This window comes from Oxyura jamaicensis, chromosome 3 (assembly GCF_011077185.1).
Source record: "Oxyura jamaicensis isolate SHBP4307 breed ruddy duck chromosome 3, BPBGC_Ojam_1.0, whole genome shotgun sequence".
Classification (NCBI taxonomy): Eukaryota; Metazoa; Chordata; class Aves; order Anseriformes; family Anatidae; genus Oxyura; species Oxyura jamaicensis.
The window spans coordinates 33,389,847-33,417,624 of NC_048895.1; the positions used below are offsets into that span (position 1 = coordinate 33,389,847).

Here is a 27,778-nt window from a genome sequence, read left to right on the forward strand (position 1 = left end):
TGTCAGGAGGCAGTAGTTTTGCTAAGGGCTTTTAGGCTCTGTGTCTAATTCCCATGGAAAGTAATTGAGAGATAGTAGTCAGAGTATAGGTGTCCGTTTATTTTTTCACAAAGCAAAGAGTTTGATCCCTGTTTAAAGGCCAAGCTCTCATCATCTGGAAAACAGGGCTCTTATTTTTGGAGGTAACATACTTTATGTTTCTGGCAGCAGATCCAAGGTAAGAATTTTTCAAGCTCCTTTGTGTTTCAACTTTTTAACTTCAGTTCACTTTGCTACTCTCAGAACACAGCATTTATACGTACCGCAAAATCTCAAATTACCTACAGCTTTGGTACATATGTTACCAGATAAATCACTGCAAATACATATATATTCTTGCGTATTACTCTTCCCTGAGGAAATAAACCCGTGCAATCACACACTTTGTCTCCTTCTAACTTCTGAAATCTTTCCCAAATGTCAACCACATTTGACACAGGATTACAGGTCACAGAGATAACTAACTTTGTAGAAATACAGTGATAATCAGTAGGTCAGTGCAATAGCCCAAACAGTGGGGCAAGGAGAGTTCTGCAATTAAACACTCTGCAAAACAGTAGGCACCTGGCCAAAGAACACGCATGAACTGACCAGACAGTCAGGGTATGAATGGCTCCAAATAGGTGGGACACGTATTGTCTCTTCCTCTTCAAGTGTCAGTGTTTTTTTCAGCCAAGAAATTTAATGGACAGAAGTAAATAAATCTGAAGTAAACTGTGCTTCACTTGACCTGCTGCTTACAGAGCAACTTGCTTGGGAAATGTTAATTGATTCTCACTGGAGCTTGTTAGTGCATGGGATAGATTATTTTAATTATTTATCTCCTTTTGTCACAGCTCTGTTCTATTATCACATGTAGTAGAAAGGAATTTGATATGTGCAAGAAAGAAGTATACTGTGCTACCAAATTTGCATTGAGTTTCATAAATGTCAGACTTTTTTTTTGAACAGTAAGCCATTTAATGCCTGGTATGAAGGAAGAACAAAACCCTAAGGTATCATATTCTCTGTAAAATACCCTGTCTATAGTTGCATTTTCTTTAAAACTGAATTCAGAAAATAATTAAAACAGATGACCACTTTCTTGATCCTTCAGGTTTATGTCAAAGGTCAACAGTATGAACCTGTAATGGATTTGACCCTAATTAATTAGCCAAGGTAGAGCACTTGCACAGCAGCATAAATTATATGCTTAAAGAAGACCAATAGCAAATACTCGTGAAGTCACTTTATACTTGATTTCCCATGGAAAGACACCTAAATGCCTCTATCAAGTTAACACAACAAAATGACAATTACAGGGCTTGTCTTGAAATTGACAGCAGTAACACTTATTAACCAGGTATTTCTCTCAGACTTTTACTGAAAGATAAAATAGAAAAAACAGTTTCATTCATTACTTTTAGTATATAAGAAGGTGGGTTTGAGGATCCTGTCTATGTTTTACTGCACTGCAAACTCTATTGCCATGACATAGAGTACAGAGGGATTATAACGATTACCAAACATCCCTAAAGAAATGCAAAAAAATAACTGCAACAAAATTGGTGTGTTTGTCCACAGAATAATATTTTATGAGTTTTCAGTGAGAATCTGGAAAAGAAAAGGAGCATTTCAGAGATCAAGCATAACATTAAGAACATAATCCACATTCTGTTGAGAAATGTGTGGAAAAATTAATCTTAACCTCAGCTGGAGTTAGTTTTTGCTAAAGGAAAATTTATAGGGCAACATTAAAATTTCCCTTTTTAAGCTTCCAGCATATTCTCTACCTTGAAAAATATTTTCCTAAGTACAACAGATATATCTAATAATGAATAAATCTAATTACACTACACAATGCTTTATTTGTCTTCTATGACACACATTTCTGCAGAAAACAGAACTGTCCTCAAGAATTTGTGGACTTCTGAACCCTTCCTTCTTGAGAAGTTCTTTATAACAGAACTCATTAACCCAAATTCTGCCTGCATCTCTTGACCTTCAAGTTGTCATCCATCTTTCCAGTCTACACTGCAGTCACATAGTGCAAGCAGCAGACAGTTCCTGGACCTTTTCTGCTGGATTCTGGTGTTTTAATTATTAGTTAAAAGAAATTCAAATCATTTTGCACAGTAAAATTCAGAATGCAGTGAGAAAGTCTAAATAGCATTAGCCTTAGGCTTGCCTAAATTGGGACTTCTGTCTTTAATACAAAGAATATAAAATCATTTTCAAACTCTCTAAAGAATGATCTGAAATTCATTGAGATCAATGTTACTCCTTTTGGTGACTTCGCTGGGCTGCCTTTTTTATTTGTTGTGAGTATACAAGAGAAAGTCTGCCTTACTTTCATTTTTTGAGGATTGAAAGGAAGCTGATTTATGGCACATAAATTGCCTGTTATTATTGTAATATGTATTTCGTTGCTCACCAGCATTCTGTCGCTGTGTAGATTACATAGTGTAATAATTGAAAGAAGAAGAGTCTATTCAATTTTAAAAAAGAAAATGTATAGGTTTTGTTGGAGAAAAACCACTCTTATGTATGTCATAGAGGGAAAAGTGCTAAATCTACTTGTACCAGAGCATTATGCAAATACAGTAAAACTTTGAAGATTTTAGGCAATTCACACAGTTTTTCCTAACCTTCCTTTATGAGGATACAGCATCCTTGGTCTCTGAAATCCCTTCTACAAGGCACAGTGTATTAAACTTTTTAAAGATTATTTGTGGAAAAATGGTTTCTTTGTCATTCAAGATGTGTTTTTAGGCCTATAATTTCCTTCAAGTGAGCACAATTCTGCGAGCAGCAGTATATTATTTTGACAGTAAGTCAGTTGGCATAAGACTTCATTGTGTATGCCTTTTGTTTATATAATCCTTCCTAACAGTAACAAGGTGTTTACTGTTCAGCAAACACATTTTATTTTAACTGCCAACAGTAAAACTGTCTGATAAAGTTTGATTTAGCTAAAGAAAGCAAGTTCTCATTTAGCCCAAATAAATCCATGGTGCTATAGACAGCTGTTTGGAGTACATAATCCCCCGAGCTCTTATAGCGAGGCAACTCTTGCTATTGAATGAGCGAGAGAGAGCAGGCTCAGCTGTTCAGGATGTGCTCCATTACAACTGTAATCTATAGCATCATACTGCCATATTGTGAAAGCATTACTCACATTCAGTGGCAGTGAAGCAAATATTCTTCTGACAGATGCTCTGCAGACTGACAGCTGACACCCGAAGCTGAGCCCTATAGATTTTTCACTAAACACGTCCTGCAGCCCGGATCGATGTGGTCTGGCTGTCTGCTGCACCCCATCCTGCAAGGAGATCAGCATCTAATACCGCTCCTGCAAGATTCTCAGGGAGTTAACTGTCTCCAAGTCGAAAAAGTTCAGATTTCAGAGAAACAATGAACACAGACACTTCTCAAAATAACAGCATTTTGATGCTTGAAAGAAGGAAGAATTTGTAAGCCTAAAAGCATTTTTCTTCCATTTTATGGCTGAACTTATCCTGGAGAAATTTGCCAAAGAAATGAGATTTTTAAGGCTGATATTATAAAAACTTTTGAGAGCAGCAGGGGAGAAATAGCTGATCTGTCACATGGAGTCCAAAAGAGATGTTTTTAGTAAATGCAAAACAAAAAAGACTCCAGCACTTGCTTTCTGCCAAAGCCAGAATATGCAGTTAGAATATGTACACAGGCAGATGTCAGGATGTGCGTAGTAAGCCAATGCTGCATTTTATTTTAAAGAAAAAGCTGTAGAATGAATCATTTTACCATAACCACTAAAGCAATCTTCTAACCTTAAACTCAATGCACTGGTATGCTTCTCCGCCACTCCCCCCCCCCCCCCCCCCCCCCCCCCCCCTTTTTCTTTTATAGGTCTACTTCATTAACACTGCTCGTGCTCCTGTTGAAGTCACCCGCAGAACTCCTGTAATTCACTGAGAACAGAAGCTGATCCATAAAGCTGTTGTGGCTTGGAAAATACTTTCAGGAATAATAAGTAGTTCAAAACTGAAAAACAGTCACTTACCTACAGTGAATGTAGGAACTAGTACAGAAAAGAAGACAAGCTGGTTTTGAAGCATATTGGGGAGATTTAATTATAATTTCTGTGGTGGAATTTAGTGACAATTGGGTTGTTTTTTATTCTCTTTTATTACTTGTGCCATCTTCAAACGGTCTAATGCCAAGATAATAATCATACAATAGATCTGGGAGTTCCTCAAAGGGCAACTAGCAATGCTTCTCATTTTCATCCTGCCACAGTGCACATTGTGTGGAAAGACATGTGTATGATGTGTATGCCTTCTTGCAGTAGGATTACCAGAGCAGGGTTAATTGCAAGAGCTGAAATTCCTCCTTCTGACTGAGCAACTTCATGTTTTCAAAGTATATCTTGTGGCTGCTTTTCGACATTTAGAGTATGGATTCACTCCTCATTTGGTCTGTGCATTTAAATTCACATTGAACTAGTGTTTTGTAAATGTATATGTAAAAGGCAAGTGATTGTGTGCAAAGTGAAGGAAGACTACTCATTAAATACACAGAGAAGGGGATATCTGGCAAGGTTGTTGCACGAGAGGGAGGCAAATAGGCAAGAGTGTTCATCATTTGATTGAGAAACTAAGTAATGGCACTAAAAGATATTTAGGATCAGCTGTTAAAGTTATTTTCTCTCTGTTTTTCACAAACTGCTGTTGTGTTCTAATTCCTGATCACATCATGATCTGTAGGAGAATAGACGCGCTGTGCCTTTGCATAGATAGTCACATCAGAGATTCCTGTTATCTCTGCAATACCGGTCCTGATAACAATGATAATGCTGTCGAAAAACACTTGTACTGAGCATTATTTGCTCAAAAATGCAATAAAGTTTTCTTGCAGCAGCTTTACTGATGTAATTAAGTTTGTATCAAACACCTCAATGTACAATGTGACGCACTTGTTTGGACACATGCACCAGAAATTGGCCAGCAAGGTCCTCGGTGCATGTCAGCTTAACTGATACCATGCTCGAATATGTGGTGCATCTAACTTATAAATGAGGAAGCCCTTGTGCAGGAGCACACTGCTGCAAGTGTATGCCATTATTTAATCCATAAAACCATATATTATACACTGCACATTCAGAAGAGAAAGGATTTGTAGATAATTACCTAATCATTGCACTAATCAAAAAATCAATAAACATTAACATAACATATTCAATGGATTAGAGAGATCTTTGTCAGAAATGCATGCCCTTGCTTCACATAAATTAATATAGGTCCATTTAAGCAAAACCACTCTATTACACTGCTCTGTGCAAGAAAATATCAAAATCTCACCAGCGCACATAGCTGAAAGCAAAAGAAATCCCAAATTAAAAACAGGCAAAGCGTAAATCTAGCCACCATGGAGGTGTAAGATGCATATGGCTCACAATCAGATTACCTAAACCATGTATCTCATCGCAAAATCATCCTAACTGTTCAGAGCAGACTCCCTATTTCATCTGATCCTTTTAGAACCAAAAGAAGCTGTTTCATAATGTCCTATCTCCCCTTTAGGTACTATTACTGGGGAGCAACTACATGTTTGATGGTTAGCATCACCTCTGGTGATGATTCTGCTGCTGACGCTGAGGTTGATGCACAAACAAAAAACTGTGTCTGCAAATGCAGTTAGACTGATAACACAGCCTCTTTGAAATGTCTGAACTGAACATACTGAGCCTTTGAAATTATTTATGCCTTAAGTTACAGTGTGCCCATGAGTCTGTCTGGATCCAGGTCCATGTAGTCTGCCTGCAAGGCATAAACACATACAAGAAAAAGTCCAGGATCATTTTTTTTTTATTCTAGTTCCATAGTACACTAATAATAACAATAATGTTCCCATCTTTATAGCAGCTTCTAGCTAAGAATTTTACATTTTACAAAGGGAGAAACAAGGATGTTAAGTAGCTAACTCCTTAGGTCAGTTTCGTCTCGCTCTAGATATTAACATAACTGCAGAGAGGGTTCCTGTTGGCTTTGGGAGGAAGGTCCTATGCTCACATCTGCCAGGGCTCCACCAGCATACAGGTAGCTTGGCCTGCAGCCCCCAGAGCTCCCTGTGGAAGGCAAGCAGCAGACCATGCACAGCACAATGACCATCGGGGTTGCTGCATGGTGCTGGGGTGCTCAGCGGAACAAGGAACTCAAACTGTGTGCTGAGTCCCAGCATTTTCCTTCCAGGAGGCAACAGAGAAACAGAGCCATGAATTATTAACAGATTGTCTATCCAGTTTCATCCCTTACCTCCTCAGTCCCTCCAGTACAGCAGAGAGGTTGGTGGAGGATATCCCCACCATGCTGCCTCCCCACAGTAGCAGGAAGCCAGCAAGAGAACTGGGAACCAGAGAAATACAGCTGCCAGCAGCAGCACCAGGACCAATAGCAACAACTAGTTATGAAACATAACACTTTAGGATGCAAGTAGGGAGCAGATATGCACCAACAAACCAGACACAAATGGACTTCTCAATAATGCCACCCCTGGGTCTTTAACTTGCAGCCATTAAGATAAGCCACAAATAAGCCAGTAAAAGTCACCAACTTCCTACTAGACACAAGGGCTTAGATATTGACTATTGCTCTAAGTATCCCAAAGGCTGGGGTCAGGCAGTGTACATTCCTGTCTCGCAGATCTTACAGAAAATATTCTCACATGCATGCAGCACATCTGCAGCAAAACCAAGAAAACCCTCATCTCCCTGAAGTTTTCCAGTATACAAAAGAAGTAGGACTGAAATTGAACCATACCTCTGAAGGGCCAGCATCAGCCTTCAGGAAAACTTAGATACTATTTTAATTCTACTTTGGGAGCTGAAATATTTTAAGGATATTGACTGATATTTGTAAGAGGTTGATTTTTATTCTGCTGTAGTGAAATATGCAATCATTAGCAGCAGGACAAAATAGTCTGAACCAGAACAAAATAGTCTGTCTCCAAATACCTCACTAGAGGCTTACTTTTCCTGTAGACTTTGGTAATTACCAAGAAAGACATGCTCTTTTTATGCTTAAAAATTCTTAGAAGCATCTTTATAGCCTTTTTTATAACCATCTACCTCTATCGTTATATTAAAGCAAATCCTGCTGAAAGCTGTTAAGAGGAACTTATATAAACTAAATAAAGCCTATAGAGATTGTGAAAAAAAAAAAAAAAAAAAAAAAAAAAACAGGAAAGACAGCACACATGACCATAAAATAATTTAACTCTTTTAGAGAAGAATCCAGGGGTATCTGCTTTATGTGTGCACTGCAAACATTATATTAACTTTGGCAGTAGAAGTACATCAAATAAGAACCAGATAAATCATCAAATTCTTTACTGTTAGGATTTTATATTAAATCATGCAAAGGGCTTTATATTATTGTTTTTTCAAAGTCTCAGTGAATTTTCTGGCCCTTGCTTTTGAGATTGTGCACACGTAATTAACGGCAGTGCATATACAAAGAGCATGCAATTACAACTAATTTTTGTGATACTTTCAGATCTGGCCTCCAACTTCCAGCTTCAGATATCTTTAATACATATTCATTATCATTATTGGATGCAGCATCTATTGATTCTTTGAAAACAATTAGAAGTGGAAGAGACCTGACACGCCAAACACTGAAACAAGGTCAAGATGGACAGTATTTTAAAGTCAAGTACCTTTAAACATTTGACAGCACAGGGTGGCTTCCCCAGTTCCTTCAGGAAATTATTCAATTGCCCAAAAGAGCAAAGCACAGGGGAGTTTTTACCTGATACTTCATCTAGGTTTTCACTATCCAAAGTGAACTGTTTCATAGGTGTGGAGTCATCAGGCGATAGCCCCTCTTTCATGCACATTAACACTGCTGAAGAGAAAATTGCTAAAATGACAGCCATGCATATTCTGCTTCTTCTGTTGCCAGTGCTTCAGCTGTGTAGCTTCCAGAGTGAACTGTACGTGTACTCTCTCAGGGACCTGTAGTTGGTACAAGAAAATAAATATTATTTCACTTCAGAAGCAACAGCACTTGTATTTTATATCTCTTGCATATACATGTGCATGGAGAAGTGGTAAACCCAATTAGAACAAAGAGGGCATATGCACATCCTTGGAGAGAGAAAGCTCAGTCCTGACAGCGTTAAACATTTTGGCTACAACTGTGTATATGTTTATACAGGCATGTGCATGTGTGTTCTGTCTTCGTATGGTGTCACTGCATTCAGGACAGCTGAAGCTATACGCTTATCCCTTCTGCATATTTATGTGACAGAAATGTGGAAGCTCTCCTCTGATTAAACAGAAGTTTCACAATACTCTTCATTTCTCTCCCACCCAGAAGGAAATGCGTTCTGCACTTCACAATCAGGACTTCAACATTACAACTGGATCATTTCTCCCTCTGTCTAGTCTGGGATTTCTGAGCCCTTACTTGGAGCACAGCACATACGTCTATTTCTCCCTTATGTGGCCAGAAAGTACATGCTACAATCCCTCCCCGAGCTCATATGCATTCTCCTCAGAAGTCCTGTATACCAGAGAACAGAAAGTCTTCCAGTTTTCAAAGGATTTTTTTTCCTCCTCTTCCAGAAGCTGTTGGTCCAAACCTCTTTTAGCTTTGCACTGAAACAACGCAGGGAGATCAGTGTCTGCTCGCATGTCTTGTTTTCTTGTAGTAACCTGTACATTGACAAGGTAAATGCTCAGGCACACAAGCCCAGTTCTAGGAGAATAAACTCCCAGATGAAATCACCTCAGACACCAGGGGAATTCCTGCCACGACGCTCCCTGCGACTGTTTCTCTGTCAGTTGTACACGGTGCAAAGTCCCCATCTCCTCATCTTCACATTGTCACAACATAGGAGAGCTCAGTATGACTTTTTTTTTCTTTTTTTAAGTAAATGAAAACACTGCTAAAATGGAACTGGGCCAAACTCTCTGCAGTGGAAGAAAGAGGTCATCTGTGTAGACTTCAGGGTATAGCTTTGCATCTGTAACAGTAAAAAATATGGCTGACTGTTTTTCTGATCTCATTTTTAAACGTGTTTATTTGATTTTATTTTGCCAGCAAATTTATGCAAGTATGATTTATATGTAATAATCCCCATATTTTTTTAATTACCTTGCCATAAAACCTGAATAACTCCCCCTACTTTGATCTCCAACACATTCTGGAGAATACTGCAGCAGGCATGCCTAAATCAGTTAAGCCATGCACAGAGCTGTTCCTGGAGGGAAGCTTTCCCACATCAGAAGATTGTGTAATAAAACTTAACACAGCTCATTAATTTTCTCTCTTAACCAATGCATCTGACAAGAAGTGACTTTGAAAACCTAAAGGAATGACACAACTCTTATGCTTTGCGTGAAACATCTGTTTCCAGCTCCTTTGCTATTAAATTGACATCTTTTTATTTGAAAAGTTCCTTTTATTTCCCAACTTCCTGCAATTGGTAATGTATATATCCCAAAGAGCTTAAATTCACAGCTTTTAAAACTTGATTAACTAAATGCTGGGCTATTCCTGTCCCAGAGGAAAAATGCCTCTCTCTGCACAGACAGATTAAGTGGTACAACTCTGCTTTTTAATCAATTATTAAGAATTTGTTTATTCAAGCAATGTCAGACTTCATAAAGCATCAAAACAGACTTCAAATCCCCAAATTATGTAAACACCAGTGTGATTGCATATGAAAAATATTAGCATTCTTGGATCTGGAAAATCGATAGAACGTGAGCATGTCGTACCCACTCTCTCGTCCATGAAGGCCACGGACAATATCGTGTTTCTTTCTGACTGTGAAAACCTACAAAGCCAGTTGCAGAAGTCTTGTGTGAGGAGTAAAGATGATGTTCAGCAGAAGCAAAACACCTTCATTACTGTGATGTTTCCTTGAAAATCACATCACTCAACTCCACGTTCATATTACGTTGCTCCATTTAGTTTGCAGTTTCTTGTACACTGAGGAAGAGAAGAAAAAAACAACCTGGAAAGCCTTCTCCAGACCATCTCATGTTATGTGTAGATATCAAGCACAGCTGAATTCTGGAAGCTGATTCAATTCTACTCTGAAGAACAAGATGAATGTATTTAATCGCATATTGTGTTTGTATAGTTAAGTATTGTTTTGGTAACTCTGATAAACCAGCTACACCCTACCAACTAATGCAATTTTAAGACCTTTGAACTTGTTTATACACTTCAAAAAACTTTAATCTCCAGTGTAGTTTAGCATTAAAAGAGACATCTCCAGGTGGGACAGATTAGAATTCACAAATAGTGCCACAAACCGGGTACGGTTGCCTTTGAAAGAAATCAATGTTTATGCAATTTTCTTTGCCACATAGTTAGCAAGGAGCACGGAGAATTTAAGGATTAAAGATTCTCAGCAGGTATTTATTAACCAGACATGATTTTAAACATTAATTGGGCAACACCCTGAAATTACACCTGCCTCAGTAGAACTACTGAAGTGCACCACGTCCATGCAGGACCCTTTGCTGGATGAGGATCAAAATGAGAAGCAACTGAGGAATAGCTTGGTTATCAAGAGGAAGCCCTTCCTCCTCTTCCTTTTTCCTGGGCTGTCACTGTGTTTGCATGGTGCACGAGTCCGAGCCCAGGGCTCAGCTGCTTGCTGTGAGCATGGATGTTTCTCGCAGTCTCGGTCCCATTTCTAGGGGAGGAACGCGAAGTTTTGCCAGATTTATTCTTAATCCCTGTCAGTCCCAAGCATGGGCCATTTTATTACACACTCCACAAAGATGGATTGTACTTGGAGTGGGTTAGCATGTCCTTTAAACTACCTTACACTATGGTGCTCGCTATCAAAGAAAGCATGAAGGTTTGCAAATAGCGTTTGCATTTTACAGTTCCAGTTAAATAAAATGCTTAACCGGAAGACACAAAGAAGGAAAGGGGGAGGGTATGTCTCTTCTAATATTGCCAAGCTATGCAATAAGTGGGAAAATAAGGCAGTATGTGTCCAAGACGAACACAGTTTGCACAATTTATAGGAGTAGGGGAACTGAGCAAACAGTGCAAGCCAGAGGTTTTTGACACGTGTGAGGAGGAATGCACTCCTTAACCCCTGCAGCTTGTTTATTTTGGGGAACCAGAAGATGGCTGAAAGGTACATTATAATATGAATCAATCCTAATATTTGCACTTTGGTGCCAGCTTGGTCCATCACTGGGACTTTTTAAAGCATGGCTTAGACAAACATGCAGGAATAAACTTGCATCTGGCAGGGAGTGGACCACCTGCTCTCTCCCAGCCCTCTTTGCTGTGATTTTGATATTTCTCTCACATCAGCTCAGCATGTTTCCATTTCCATTTATTTTCACGTTACAGGGATAGCCAGCCTTGCTAATCTACATGTTCCATACCATTTCAACAGGGTGGAACAAGGAGATGACTCACCCAAGGACCTGCTCAAAAGCTGCTCTAGGCTGCCTTGCTACCAAATCCCAGGGCACTCGGGTGATACAGCATCAGCAGCTGTAACCCACTCATTCTGTCCCACAGAGGGCTTTCAGGTTGCCCAGAAGTCTCCAAACACATGACAGTGACCTGCTTTGGGAGCCCCATCTGAGCTGCTTAATCACTCTGACGATGTTACAGATTGGCCACCCTTGCCCCATGAAGCAAGTGATGAATATCACTGTATTATCAGTGCAGAAATAAATAACATGCCCACGTTTGCACAGGAAGATTATGAGCAAACTGGTAATAAGATCCAGATTTGCTGCCTCCCACTCTGCTGCACCACAAAAATGTGACATACTTCCACAAGCTGTGCCCTAGCCTTGAAGAAAGGGGAAAGAGACAGGCAAAAGTCACACAGGAGGGAAAAAAATAAATAAAAATAATAATAATAAAAAAAACTACTGAGCAGTGTATGGCAGTAAAAATATCTCTTCCGAGGCAGTGGTTTTGAGGCAGTGGTTTAGTGTTTGCAAGTATTAAGGAAAATAGAGGAACTGTCCAAACTTTCCAGGAAAAACTTCCCATTAGGGGTCTGAGGAGAGGTTCATAAGGCAAAGAATGAAAGCTTTCATCTGGGTTATTTTTTCAACCATATAAAAAAGAAGATAGAAACTGCAATTCAGAGAACTAGTGGAGGAGAGAGGGAAGTAAAGACAAGCTGAATCATGTTCAATAAAAAACTTTATAGTCATTGCTAGGAGGACTCTATCCAGCTGGTACATCGTGGTCCTATCACAAGCTGCACTCAGTGAATTAGGGGCTGTGATATTACTCCAGCAATGTCACCTGCAGACCTATTTAACCTCACTGTTGGGGCAACATTTTTTTCCTAGGCTACCAGATGCTATTTTGCCATTATTAAACTTTATTTCATATGTCCTGCTCATACCTGATATTGTTCTTTATAGTGGGAGAAATACAGGCTGTCATCAATGATGCTGAGGACAATAAAGAAGAAGAGAGAACAGTGAAATTGGCACCATGTAGAAAGCCAGCCTAAAATTTCTGTATGACTTTTTTTCACTATTATTCTGAAAGTGAATAACTGCAGTGTGTACACCTGGTTGCAAGTCTTATGCAGAATGGCTGAGACAAGAAAATGCTGCCCCAGTCTCTTTCATACCTCATGTTAACATTTCTCTCACCACCATTTTCTTTCTCTCCTATTTCAACATCTTTCTCTTCCATGAAAGCAGAAATTCAAGAAATAAATGTTTTTGTTTGTTTGTTTTCCCTTAGTGCATTTTTAAACCCCTACAGTAGAAAATTTCCAGCATTATTCATCAAGCCTTACTTACTGAGCCTTTACATTTCATTTGTATCCAAGATATTTAAGAATAGCACAACCAAAGATACTTAGCCAAGGAAATTAGATGATAAAAATCACAATATGCAAGACTTATAAAAAGCCACATTGCCATGCAATGTGACAACATAGAATCAGTTCAATTGACAGGTCGGGAACTATGATACAAGGCAAGCATGTGCAAATTATGAGTCACTCCTCAGTGGATGTCAGGAAACATGATTAGTTCCAGCACAAAGTTGTCCAACAGGTCTAAACTTTTTGGAGAAATAACTTTATTACATGGCATCATGCATGACTTGGGCAAGTAACTGCATTCACAAATGAAGCGAGACTGGCTTTGAAATCCACGTGAATGGAAAGGAAATTTGCCAACTATATGTACAGATGATGCCAAGTTACTCTTGAATCTATATATCTGCCAAATCAGTTGCATATACTGTGTATCAGTCCGGTGATACAGGAAGAGAGGCAGTAAAGCCCTGCCTAAGATGTGGGTGCTATTGGAATTTGGCAGCTGTGCTCGAGCTGTAATTGGAACCAGCACTGCCCTGAACCCTCCAGCACTGCAAACAAGAAGGGAGATGATCTCTGAGGTCGTCTGTGTCATCCCCTTACAGTTCTGGGCTGTTTTCCTAAGGGGGCCTTTGAACTCTTTAGCGTGATGGAGCAGTTCCCAACATGTGTCTCTGCCTCTTCTACAGGAGCAGGGGCACCTCACCATAGCTCATGGGGGGGGGGCTTCCACCCTGCCTTTGAAAGACACCAAGAAGGTGTGAGGTCCTGTAGGCTCACATCTGAGGAGGCACAGCATGAAAATGTCAAACTCATGTTTATGATCAGATAGATTAAACGTGCTGCATTCTACTGTGTCACCAATGGTTTATTGCCTATATTTTTAAGCAAATGAAAAGTTAACTTTTCTTGGTACCATAGAACTGTTACAACTGTGCGTTAGTATCTAGGCTCATGTTACAAGTACAGCAAGACCAACAACCACTAATAAACATCTTAAGCTGCTCCAAACAAACAGTTCTTGATTCTTTTATAGGAGTAAATTATATAAATTAACAAGAAGATGCAAGAAGCAATGCTTATTGAATGGTTTTAATGTGTTTGCTTTGCACTAAAGCACAACAGCTTGTAAAACTGTTTTTACAATTTTTGTGGTAACACAAGCCAGGAAGCATTTCAGTGCAGTTAATTCTCTGAGATTGGCTAGAAAAGCACCATCATTTGAAATATTTCAGTGACCCTTTCTGTTAAGGAAAGTAGTAGCTGATCTGTGCCTTTCTTGAATAAGAATGGAATAAATAAAAGTAATGCTTGATATTGATATAGCTATTAAAACAGCCAGGGTGAGATAAATTTTTGTTTCCACTTGGTGTTTTAATTTACACCTATGAAAAGTGAATATAAAAAAAGGCTACCATTTTGATTAGGTGTTTTTTTCACAGCCAGTAAGTGCAGAAGTGTAGGACTCTGCTAGGCAATGAGGAACTAAGCCAACTCTGCATACATTAAAGGTATCATTTCTCCTTGGAAGGGCTGTGACACTTAAGTTCTCTTCCACACTGTCTCTGAAATCTTTGGCAAATCATATAATCATCTCCACACTTTGGATCTCCATTTACAAACTAGGGCTAATGTTTTCCAGCTTTGAATGTCACAAAACTATATTTCTGGAAGAAAGTCTATCATTTGTTTCAGCTTCCAAACCTCTACTCCACGAAACAAACTCTAGAGCTTATTAGAGGCCTTTGTATAATTACCCCCTTCTGGCAGGAAGTTTGTGAATTTGCTTACAAGCACAGAACGTTCCCACCAGCACATTACTTAAACTAGCTTTAGCTTAGACGGGGCATCTCTGCATTTTTGGTATATTATAGATGATTCACCTTAGCAGTAACAAAATCTTAGAAGAACCTTTTTTGAATACACTAATTCTCTTCTACTTGCATTTACATCCAAATTTCCAGCTGAGTGGGAAAGCCAGAGGTGGGTGGAATTTGAGGAAGCAATGAAGCTAGCAAAGAGAAAAGCTAAATAAAGAAGTAAGCAGAACTAGCAACCACAGAGGACAAAATATTAAGTTATAAAAATTATCTTTGAGTTACTTTCAGTGGTTTTAAATCTGACAGGAACAAAAGACTTTGCTTTTATTTCCTTGTTCAGCAGTGTCACTAGACCCCTTGCCAGACATGGTCCATTCATGAAGGGTTATCCTTTACCCTCAGAGTCCTGCTGTTCAGGTTGGGTTAAAACCCATAAGGCATGTAGTACCAGCTCCTGTTTCCTGTCTTCTAAGGTCCAAGGCTTGAAAGCTCCCTTCCTGCAAGCAGACAAAAAACCTTTCCGCAAGAAGAATGAATGTGAAGAAGTTTCTACAGGATATACATATTAAGAAAGGTGTACAACAGTAGGAGCTACTATGAATACCAAAATAATAATAATAAAGCAAATCTTTCAAACATGATCTAAGCTGACATTAATGGGTCAATGCCTTATATCTGCTAGGTTGTGGCAGAGCTACCAGGACCACAAACATGACTGTTGTGGGACTTCTTGTGCCATTTTTGGAAGCAGAAACTCTGCTCCAGCTGGGAAGGGGCTGAATGCGTTCTTTCTTTCAACTGTATTTTGCCAAGCAAGTCCTGCTGTTCTGGCCTTGCACCCAAACTTTCCATGCTGGGACTCAGGAAAAGCCTTTCCCCACCCAAGTGCTTTCCATGGCTGTGTCCTGAGGTGTCCCCCTCACAGACTCCCATTTGTCATCCTCGTGTCCTCTCTCATATTACTGTCACTAGGCAGCAACTTTCTGCTCTTGCTTTTCAGGGCTGCCAAAGCTTCTTTCCTCCTCAGTTTACTTGTCTCTATTTTAGGGTCTGCCAGGAAACACGAGACATTTTGTACCAAGGATGATGTTAACAATTGCAGACATTGCTTTGCTTCATCATTTTAACTAAAAACAGCAACAGCAGTAAATATGATGTGACAGTTGTAATTATGAGAATTACTGTCCTGAAAGAGAGCTCTGTACAGCTTATAAAGATCCCAATTTTTTAAAGGAAAATTAGTTTGTACTCTGAGGCATCTTAGCATCACAGGGTAAATTACAATGAGTACTAAAAGAGCACAGGACAAGGCTTGCTGTACCTCTGAGCTTGATCTCTCTAGCAGACTTGTACTTAAAAGGGGTGTTCAGAAACTGGGAACAGTTCAGAAAAGGGTTAGAGGGATGGTTCTGTAGTTGGAAAACCTGTCTTTTCCTGAAAGACTAAAGAGATTCAAACTTATCCAAGATAATTTAAATGCTTGACTTGATAATGGTTTAAAAGCTCATCCATGCCAAAAATATTTCTCATCTTATAAATCATCCAATCTACTTTAAGCTTGTAGACAGGGATATGAAAAAGTCCAAGCTAGAGCAGACAAAATCAGACTAAAAAAAATTGTGCATTTTTACTAGGGAGGTAAATTAGCACTGAAATAGTCTACTTGAGGAAATAATATATTCCTTGTCACTTGAAGACTTAATAACAAAACCAAATGTCTTTCAAAAAAATAAGCTATGGTTGAATTCAAGCCTGTAAGTTTGATGTGAGAATGACTGGAGGAAATGGCTAGGAGGTCATCGTTAGGCTTTGTCCTCTCCTCAGATTCCAGGAATCAACACAAAAGCTGCAGTCCTGGGGGGATATTTTCATGCCTTTAATTGTACTTGTCGGCTCATGCAAACACTGCCAAATTCTACAGATACAGAATAAAACAAACATGATGGATCTCTGCAAGCATCCCAGTGCAATGGTAAATGACTTGACCTTGTTCACCATGGAACTATTACATGAGTAAAGTCAACGCAGTTCTGATTAATTAGTGACCAGCAGTGGCATTCACCGGTGGTAAAGGTCACACCTGACATAAGGTTTCTACCAAAACGGCCTGCTGAGTGCAGCAGCTCCATGCATGGCACTTGGGAGCTTGGCACTGCACAAGAGGAGGGTGACCTCATATTTAGAATCATGGATCCATAGAATCATTCAGGCTGGAAAAGATCATCTAGTCCAACCTCTAACCCAGCACTAAAGTCCACCACTAAACTATGCTACTAGATTCTAAATCCACACATTTCTTGAAGACCTACAGGGATGTTGACTCAGCCACTTCCCTTTGTTCACTAATATAGGCCCGTGCTTCAAGAGTATACTGTGGTACTCACAAGCCTATAGACTATTTTAGTTTCTGGTCATTTTGAGGTCAAAAATGAAGCACTGACTCTGGGTTGACCCTTTACAACTAAACTGTGCAAAATTTTACTACAAATTTATGTTACTTGCCAAAAAACAGTAAAGAAGTTTTGTACTGCACAAGAGGGAGGGAGGAAAAAAAATGGTACCTCCCAACAATTCCTAAGTCCATAAGCCTGTCAGAAACACTGTATCTTGTTCAATTTGATTAAAGAGTTAAGGAGTGGGCATGTGGGGGTTCTTGCCTGGTAAAGCAGCCTTTACTTACCAACATTTTCTGTTTCTAGCTTTAGAACTCCTAAGATTAATCAGCAAAATAAGGTAGGAAGCCAGTGAAAGAGCACAGGTTAGAGTCCAGTATAAATCAGTAAGAGCCGGGGATGCTGGCTCAAAAAAAAAAAAAAAAAAAAAAAAAGCCCAGAATATCCAGAACATCTCCGACTTCCACCCACACCAAGCACCTGTTAATCACAACATCCTAAAATCACAGGCTGCTTCTGAAAATTTCTCCTTAGTAAGAAACCCAAAATTTATTTTGACAAGGACAGTTTAATCCTTATGCGTAATTCTTCCTAAGATACTAGGAAATGCATATGGTACATTTTGTAAAATATAAATAATTATCTGAGGAATCACTACTGTACTCTGCTCTAAAGCCTTTAAGAAATTGAAAACACTGGTGTATTTTGGGACAAATAATACGGTCCTGCACAGAATTCCCAAATATCTCACATGCAAATATTTCAGTTGGTTTCGGTCCAGTTAAAATTGGTGGACATTCCGCTATGTCAAGATTATGGCTACTTGACAAATGATTATTCCTGTAGATGACTTCACACCCCAGAATTGTACTTTTCTTTCTCTCCATGTTATCCAAATGAATTGACTGATTTTTTGAGGTATTTTGTAGTGACATTCTAAAGTCTTCTGTTATGACTTTTATAGCTAGTCATTTTAACACTGGAATTACACTTAAATGTGTGTCCACCTATACTGTATATAAATTGAATAAACAATATGTAATTTGCTTCAAAAACACTGCTATCTTGAAGATAATAGAATGTGATTAGAATTTATCCCCTTTTGGCTATTTTCCCATTGAAGACTTACAGCTTCAGCTGGTAATTCTAACCTGCAAGAACTGTAAAATGTTGTGATTTTGCCAAGTAGGACAGGGCTTAAATTACACTGCAGAGTAAATCAGCCAAAACACTACTAGCTTATATGCATAGCTCAGCCTTCAGGGATTTTTAGGATCATCCACAACAGACAGCAAGCAGGTTATTGACCAAAATTTGAATATAAGAAAATATATTAGATAATTCAGCTGTACGTATCTCCAGAGAAATTAAAATAGAGTAGTTTTGAAACTGCAGTATTAGAAATTTAACTAGACAATAAATCTAAGGATGTGGGGACTGTCAAATGTCTTTTAATTGCCCTGTTCCTGCTTTAACATAAGAATGATTACAAAACATGTATATTTAATTAAAATTTTGGTTATATCTGATACCAAAAGCTACACTGGATTTCTTGATCTGTAACTGTGTTCATTTTTCTCCAATACATTGCTTAGGAAACCAGCCTCTTCTTTATTGAAGTTTCATATTTTACAAGCAAATCGGAGTGTTTTTAAACTATATTTACAATTTCCTAAACATATACACTGTCCTAATGGGAAAATAAACTCATGATATTATTGTGAGTCAAAGAGTCTGCTACTTGTTTAATATCTTGTTTTAGACTTCCCATAACTAGATATAAACGTCACAAGAAAAATGCAACTTTCATTAAACAAATTGCAAAATAGTCATCCCCGAGAACCCACTGGGGTACATTTGTAATCAAATAACTTAACTCTCCACATTACTAATGCATATTTCTGGCTTTCTTATTTTTCTTAAAAGGAAACTGCTCACTACTAAAATATAGTTTTTAATTTGTGGAGGGTAAAAATTTAGTACTTAATAAGAATACTTACCAAAGACTTTTAAAAAATTAATAGAAACCAAATAAATCTTGGCTATTAAAAAAACATATCTGACACACAGGTTGAGTTATACCAGCCAGCACAAGTACACAGTAAGATTCCAGATGTGCTATTTTCCTGTACACTGACAGCTATCAAACCCACCCCTGCAATAAAAAAGTCATGAAATGGGTTTTTAATCAGGTCTAGATTTCCATTAGCCCATGAGGACTGATGTCTGTGTGTTGTGGTTTTTATTCTTTACAGCACATGCCATTGCTCTTAATATGTGGGGAACACATATTAAGTCTAAATGTTTTTTTCAGTAACCTCCTGAAATGGATTTTTTCATATCTAAATTGGAGCCAAATAAACATTATTAACAGCTGTATTTTTACAAAGTATTTGAAGGAGGGGTTAAACTCAGGATTGTTCAATTAACATTTCCCAGGCAGCACATAAGATCAGCATGTCCGATGGATGGACAATGTAAAAAAAAAAAAAAAGGCTCTGAAGCATGAAAAAATGTCAAGGGAATTCAAATAACATGACGACTTTCCATAAAAATAAAATAAAACACAAACTTTCCCTTTGCAAGACATTCAGAGTCAGACATTGCATTAATTCACATCTTCCTGGAAACTCTTAGATAGATATCAGTTTCTTCTTATATATTTATTGTAAACATTGGTACAAGATGTTCTGATTGTTTCCAGGAAAATACTATTAGTTACAGTTGTACAGAATCAATTTCACATAAAATCATAGAGCACAGCTACAGAGAAAAAGAAATCTGTAGGCATCTAGTGTAATGAACAAACCACTGTGGTTTATATCCATTGCAAAACTTCAGCAGAACAGTTGGCACCAGCAAAAATATTGCAAATTAAAGATATTAGGAGAAGCTGTTTAGGAAAAAACATTTAACCACAGTTAAAGGCTAACAGAAAAAAATAAATGATTGCTATTGTTTGTGTTCTAATAGGATGTAATTGACCTCAATCACATAAATAAAACAATCATGCAGACCAATATTTGGAGTCATTAAAAAGCTGCCATATTTCATTAATTTGACTAGATGTCTAGAATTTGACATCTTTTATATCTTTGCAGTGCAAAGATCATTTACAATTACTGCCAAAATAATAGCTTACTTCATGAAAAAAAGTGACAAGTAATGTGAAGTTTATAAAGCTGCCTGCTTTCCTGGTACCCCTGTCTAAGTGTAAATATCCAGTCCTCCAAAAAGCAAAAACAAAATGTAAAGGAAAAACTTCACTCGAAACTTTACTGTATGAATCAATAGCAAAGCTGAAACTGCCCCTCAGCAACTGAAATACAACCTTTATTTTTGACATGGCTATGAAGAAATGTGTTGGTTCACTAACTTTAAAGAGCAGGGATTTTATTTTGCCATATTAAAACAGTCATTCTTTCTTCCCCCTGCTTTTTCTTTATGACCTGGCCTGGCCTGTGCCCTGCAGTCACCAGGTCACCTCAGCAGACCGGGCAGGAAGGGCAGGGCCTACACCACAGCCCAGGCACTGAGCTCCTCGCTGTGCAAAAGCAAATTTAAGCAGGTTTCCAGATGAGATTAAGGAAGTGGCCTCCTTCAAAACCAAAGCATGCAGATCCTCACCTCATGGAAATTATCCTTGGAGTGACACAGAGAGCAACAACAACTTAACCTGGTTGAAAAACCCTCTGAGGGAACCTGCTCACTCCTCATTATGCTTCCAGGCCCACTCATGGCAAAAACCACTTCTGAATAACACTAAATTGTACAGGGCTGGGTACATTTTCCCTGAGGGAAAAATATATATATGGAAAGGGGTTATGTTTTGCTCAGAAAGTTTCCATCATTTTTTTTTTTTTCCAGTTTGTCCCCTCTGAAACATAAAAGAAGTAAAGTGAATGCAAAACCCTCCTGTGAATATCAAATATGAAGCATAATTCTCTACCCCCGTAGGCAGGTGGGTCACCACTGCCCTATGCTTTGTGCTGAGACAAGCAAATGCACAAAAACAGCTACACTGGCCTTGCTTTTGTAGGTAGGAGGGTTTCCAGCCTGGGCACAGTGCCTGGAGCCCTAGCATGCTCCCTGTGCGGAGCCCTCTCCAAGCTTGGAGGAGTCAGCCTTTCATCTCCCTTCATGGACCTCCTTGCCACACTCTAGCCCAATTTCACATCAATGTACATGACAGCAATTCTGTTCACAACATGGGATGGGATTCCTTCAAATTTTCATCCACAGCAATGTTGTTGGTTTAGTCTTAGTCAGATCTATATGACTGTTTCTATTAAGTGATGGAATACCCTAGAAATACTTATGACATCCACACTAATACCAAACGAGTTCATGATGATTTACATTTATTAGAGAAAAGAATATCAAAAGATTTATTAATGGTGCTACCACAGAGCTTTGGAAATGGTTGACAGCCCAAGCTCAGAAACTGAGGAAGTGGATTTAGAGTCTGCAGAGAAGAATATGAAGTTTCACTTTTGGTAAATAGCAGCCTGTACAAATACTAAATCAAAAAACCACTTCATTAATCTTTTTGTGATTTGGGGGGGATTTTTAAGGTTTTTCTAATAAAAGTCATATAAGCCTACTTTGAAATACATTAAAATCAATGCAAATATATGTGCGTAGTTCTTGCAGAGTCTGAGAAAAGTTCTTTCCATTTTTCTAATCTTTCTATTTATTTCCTTTGCTTGCAAAGCTAACCTGATTATTGTCTTATTGTCTGGTTTAAATAAACCAGAACTAATAAAATAAGAGGAATCAAAGCTAGACTAAAACTTAGAGCATGCTCTGAAGGAACATTTTGCTTTGGAAAATTAAATATATATATATTTAAAAACAGAGAAAAGTGAAAATATCAAACCATTGAAACACAGCCAGGTTAAGGTTCTCCTTGGCATTCTATACCACTTGGCAAATGTATGTTAACAGTAAAGATGATGAACCACAAGCCTGAATTGCATACAGCTATTCCTTAAACCCAATATATCATATTGCAAAAATAAAAAATAAAATGTATTTTTATACTAAAGATATATCTCCTCTTTCATGATCCCTGATAAGAAAAGTACACCAGAAGATGGGTGATGAGAACATCATATAGTTGGCACAAAATTTCTCGTGGAACTGAAAAGCAAAGAGTCCCAACCCTCTCACAACCACACAGACTGGACAAGCTACCTATGGAGAGAAGCATTACAGGAATGGTGCACCTCAGCCCAAATAAGATCTGAATTACTGTGCCAAGGCCTTGATGTCTTCACAGATTATTATAGCCAACACAGGTTCACGAGGGGAGATCTCATGTTGGCCTGCAGCTTCCTCACAAGGGGGAGCAGAGGGGCAGGCACTGATCTACTCTTTTTGGTGACAAGACTCAAGAGAATGAAGGTGCAACGGGAGATTCAGGTTGGATGTTAGGAAAATGTTCTTCACTGAGGGTGATCAATGAGGCTCCCCAGGGAACCGCTCACAACACTGAGCCTGCTGGAGTTCAAGAAGCACAATGCTCTCAGACATAGGGTTTGATTTTTAGATAGTTCTGTGTAGAGCCAAGAGTTGGACTCAGTGAGCCTCCTGGGTGCCTTCCAAATAGGGATATTCTGTGATCAGTCAGATGGATATCAGCAAGCATTTTTGGAAGAACAAGAGTCTGAGGATAGAGAGTAAAACAGATCAAAAAAATACATGCATATCATTACTAGTCCTTGAGTCCCAGAGAGTCAACTACACTGACATTATTTTTAGAACAGGACAGACTAAATCTGTTTAGACTACCCTCTCTTCCATAGGCATCTCGAGAATTACCAGCCATGATAAACCCTCTCTGGCTGCTCTTCCTGCCTTCATCAAGTTGTCTTTCGGCCAATGCAGTAATGGGATAATGAGGTCCTGCCCCTTCAGACTACAGAGCACCTTCCATCAAGTATGTGGCTCTTCAGTAAGACTGGCCTCTTTTCTTCCACACTTACATTTTGAATCTGAACAAACTAATACGTTGCCAGGGGAAACAAAAAAACAACACCAAAACACCAAAATACCTCCAAGCCCAAACCCAAAGTACCAAATTATACAAACACCAATGCTTTTCCATACTGACAATGAGCAGTACAGACCAAGACCATCAGCTTTTCTATCCAACAAAGACTCTGAGGCTGCCAGAGGAGAGCCGCTACTTGAAAAGTATTTGTAGAAAACAACACCTGAAGCAAATCAAGGAGCACTGTCTCAGCCATCCATTGTGATGGATCTATCTTTCTGAAAATCTTCCCTTGTACTTTGGTATTGAATTTATTTTCTGACACTCGCCTGATTTTTATGCTTTGTTTACAGAAAAGTAGCATTACTGATAGTGTGCTGTGCTTGAGAGAGGAAGGGATCCATGTGTGCACCTGCTTTTATGTTTTGCAAAGAGCTTTAAGATGAAGCTGATTGTGCAGGCACTGTACAAATTGACACACTATGGCTAAGTCAGAGCAAAAGGAAAACAGGCTGCCTAGATACTGAACTTTCAATTTAAACCACAAAGGTAGATGGCAAACACTAATTCAGGAACAGGTGGCTTTTTGCTCATAATATTTTATGGCTTTCATTGCTTTACAGTGGAATGAGCTAACCCACAGCTCCCCTCTTGACCTACCCAACATCCTCTAATTTAGTGAAAAACAGGTGTTTGGTATCTTGGCTTCCCTTAGCTCTCCCACAATCCAGCAATTCCTTAGTTGTCTACAACTTACTTTCACTTGCTGGAAGGCAAATAATGGAACATGTATAAAGCAACAGGTACACACTCAGCAACTAAAAATTTAACCCACAAAAGCAGTATTCGTGTTTTATATCCTGTGTAGGCAAAACTGCAATAAAAGAACATCAATTCAGAAATTCAGAAAATTCTCATGGAAACTTCTTATAATTGGACAGTGCGATGAGCCTGCAGCTGTCAGGAATCACTTAGTAATTAGTGCTGGGTTTCCCCTCTCCTGGTACCAGGCCAGAGATAAAACCTTAAATACAAACTTACAGACAGTAATTTGGACATGAATATTGCAGCTGGCAAGTCCTTGCATTTCCTGTCCCTGAAGCTTTATGTATATATTAGACATTGCCTTCTATTGACACAATTAATATTTATATTGGCTCTTCTAGGAGCTTGCTGAGTCTTTTGCTGCAAGACAATGTCGTGCAATGAGAAAAGTGCAGTTAAAATTAATGGAGTAGCCTCAAAAAAGCTAAAGCAGTTAAGGGAAAAAAAAAAAAAAAAAAAAAAAAGGAATTTGATAGAAAATCTTAGCAGGTAGGTCATAACACAGAGCAAGAGTGACACTCTTCTCTCAGCTGCTAGAGTTTCCATTTTCATACATGGTGAAAGAATGCACAGGGAGCACTCACTCCATAGGTTTACCTGCTAAATCGATAAGGAAGAATAATCTTTTCTGAACATTATTTTTTATTTGGTATCTTTGGAAAATTCAATTGTTCATTATTTAAAATAAATAAATACATAAATAAATCCAAAGATAGATTAATAGACCGCTAGGTAGAGAAGTTGTGAAATCCATCTACTGCTCACCAAGGCAATTCGACTACTTAAGATGCATATTCCATATGGATAGAGTTACACAAATTCAAACTGATACTTATTGGGAACTAAATAGGAGTTATTCATCTGAAGTACCTATGGTTTCTGCATTTGATAAACACGGCTGCAGAAAGAGATGCCTACTATTATGAGACTGGTATTTTGTTTGAAGTGTTTTCTTGGACTTATTGTTTTCAAAGTGAATGCACTACATGATCCAAGAAAAAGGAAAAATATCTGCCTTCTTGTGTTAGATCAGTCCATGGGGATCTTTAATTTACTTTTTTTTCCAACCTTAAACATTCAAGAATAATGAAAGGGCAAGCTAAGTAATATTAAAAAACCTCAAACAAAATAAAAGCTGAAAAATGTATATACATAAAACAGATCTGTGAAGCTGAAGTGAAATATTTCAGATTAACTGGCTAGTTGATTAATGAAGCCAGAAGGAAAAAGTCCAGATCAACCTTAACATTGTGCGTGTGTGCGTGCAGGCGCGTGTATGTGTATGTTTCGTGGAGTTCAAGTAACTGATATTTATACACTCTGATTTCTTTTGCCCTCATCAGTAGCCTACATCTTGCTTAGAATTAGTTTAGAATTGATTTGCTTTTCTCACAGTAAATTTCAGAATTGACGTTTCAATATTCAATTTTCTGTTTCTTTGATTTTTTCTCCTGTTTTTCAAGTCATTTTGCCACAGCATTTAAATGAGAGTTACAAGTCATACAAGCAAATGCTTAGGGATTGTTTTATTTTTTTTTTTAAAGTGTTAACTGAAATTTAGTCTGAAAACATTAGAGATCATCAGAATATGACACGAGTCTCACTAAATACCATGTATGAGAAATGTAAACGTAATGTTTGATTCAGATGTAGCAAAGCTATAATGTGTAAAGGAACCCACTTTGTAAAAGCAAGTCATAGAATAAAAATGGACACTTCCATCACTATGCCAAAGATAAGTGTGTGCATACTTACATCTGCATTTATACATTGGCACATGTGGAACTGGAAGTCGGGGAACAAAGTGAATAACAGCACTGCGACGTTTGGTTTTGAAAGCCTGTTTTTGGCAGTGCACATTTGTGTGCTCACCTGTGGTTAAGGGTGTAGCAAGAAATAAGTGAATGGGTTGATTTCTGAGTCCCTGAGTAGGAAAACTGTGTGTTGAAACTGATGCCTCAGACTGAGACTCAGAAGAGCTTGTGGAAGGAGGGGTGCAGGTGTCTCAAAGCATCCCATGGGCACCAAAAGGTTTCCCAGGGAACCTGCAATGGTGAGCAAAAATGCAAAGCATTTTAACCAAAATTGTTCACATTTTTGGTGTAGAAATGCTGAAAGAGCTTTGGGTCAGACAACGCACAAAAGCTTTTGACAAGAAGCAGGGGACAGGAAAAAAAGCCTGGAAGAAAAATAAAGGGAGAGTGCAGGTCAAGTAGTAATTAAAAAAAAAAAAAAAAATTGCTAGTAAAAAGTGTTAGAAAGTCTTGTCTTCTACTTCACCTTTTGATTATTTATTTACTAGTTGCACCAATGGGGGTTTAGACTAGATATTAAGAGTTTCTTCACAGACAGAGTGACCAAGAGTTGGGACAGGTTGCCTGGGGAAGTGATGGAGTCCCCACCGCTGGAAATATTTAAGAGATGTGTGGACATGGCACTAATGGACATGGTTTAGCGATGGGACTTGCTGAATCAGGTCAATAGTTGGATTTGGTGATCCTTAAGGTTTTTTCAAACCTAAGTGATTGATTCTGTGATTCTATGATTTTAGGGTGTCTGAAACCAAATTTGAGAGAGGGGGTGGACATATTGTACAGATGTACTCCAGGGAATTCTTCTGGATATGAACCACAGGGCAGAATGGAAACATTTGCATGAGATGTCAGCAACTGTATAAACAAGGATCCATGGAAGCTATGTACTGCTCAACAAGGTGTATCTGACTTTTATAATACATAGCCCATTACAGGTAAGGGTTGATGGGGTTCTTTAGATTCATATTTGAAGTCTTTCTAGATATTTCTACCACACAAAATAAACCCACTCTGCAACTTAGAAGAGCTTTATGAGGCAGAGGAGTTGAAAGTTAACAGCTTCATTTTCTGGTACCAATCTAATAAAAATGCCTGGGTTTAAAATATGTCCATCTTAAAGCCACAAATCAAACATTATAGTATATTTCCTACAAATATTTGTAATTATCATGAGGTAGTACAGGAGCCTTAAGAATGCAAAACAAAAAGAGCTCCTGAAATAAAGCCTATTGACATTACTTCATACTTCATCACTACATACACAATAGTACGATATGCAGCATAACTTCTTGCACATGTACAAATTCAAAAGGCCTGATGCGTATAGGAGAATAAATAAATCCAGCAAACTGATGTCTGAGAAATCAAACCACTTGTTTAAAAGTCTTTCAAATCAATCCACCCAAAGACATTTTTCAATCATTAAGGGCATACACAAAAAAAGCTTTTCTGGAACTGTTGTAGCTGAACCAAGCACTGCCTAAGCACAATTTTTTTTTTTTTTTTTTTTAATGACCTCCTGATCGTTATACAATCTTGACTAATTTCTGCAATTAGAGAGGCTCATTTTCAGAGACTGAGATGCTAATGTTCTTGAATTAGGTTTTATGGTTCGGAGCTTTTAATTTGAGATTTAAAAACCATCATAGCTCACAAACCAAATAAACTGCAGCTAATGAAATTCACAGAAGTGAAGTGCTCACAGAACATTTCTCACTAGCTTTCCTGGATGATTTATTGACAGCTGGTTGTAAAAACAATTTTATTAAAGGTCATAATGTTTGGTTAAAAAAAAAAAAAAAAAAAAAAAAGTTTAATTTATGGTGTAATTAGCCTTCCTGCAATAGGCATGATGCCAGACCCATCACTTACGAACTTTGGCTTTGAAATAAGCATTTGGTGGTTTTAATTATATCTTTGAGAACATGTTCAAAGGCAAGACCCCAGTGATGTGGTGTTACTTTCTCTCTATCGCCACTTTATTGCCGTTATAATGGCCATGGTAATAGATTTACTTGTACTGATGGATATGTAGTGATTGTAGAGCAGGACCCAAGAGGAACACGGTTGGGACATGCAAGAGGC

General features: G+C 38.3%; 1 long non-coding RNA gene across 2 annotated transcripts in view; it reads right to left on the minus strand.

Annotated features, from left to right (window-relative positions):
- Positions 1-27,778, minus strand: part of LOC118163834 — a 157,895-nt gene that overhangs the window by 66,887 nt on the left and 63,230 nt on the right. For both annotated transcript variants that reach the window (XR_004749210.1, XR_004749209.1), the window contains one exon: positions 7,809-8,014. This is a non-coding gene — a long non-coding RNA (uncharacterized LOC118163834). The remainder of the gene's footprint in view (positions 1-7,808; positions 8,015-27,778) is intronic.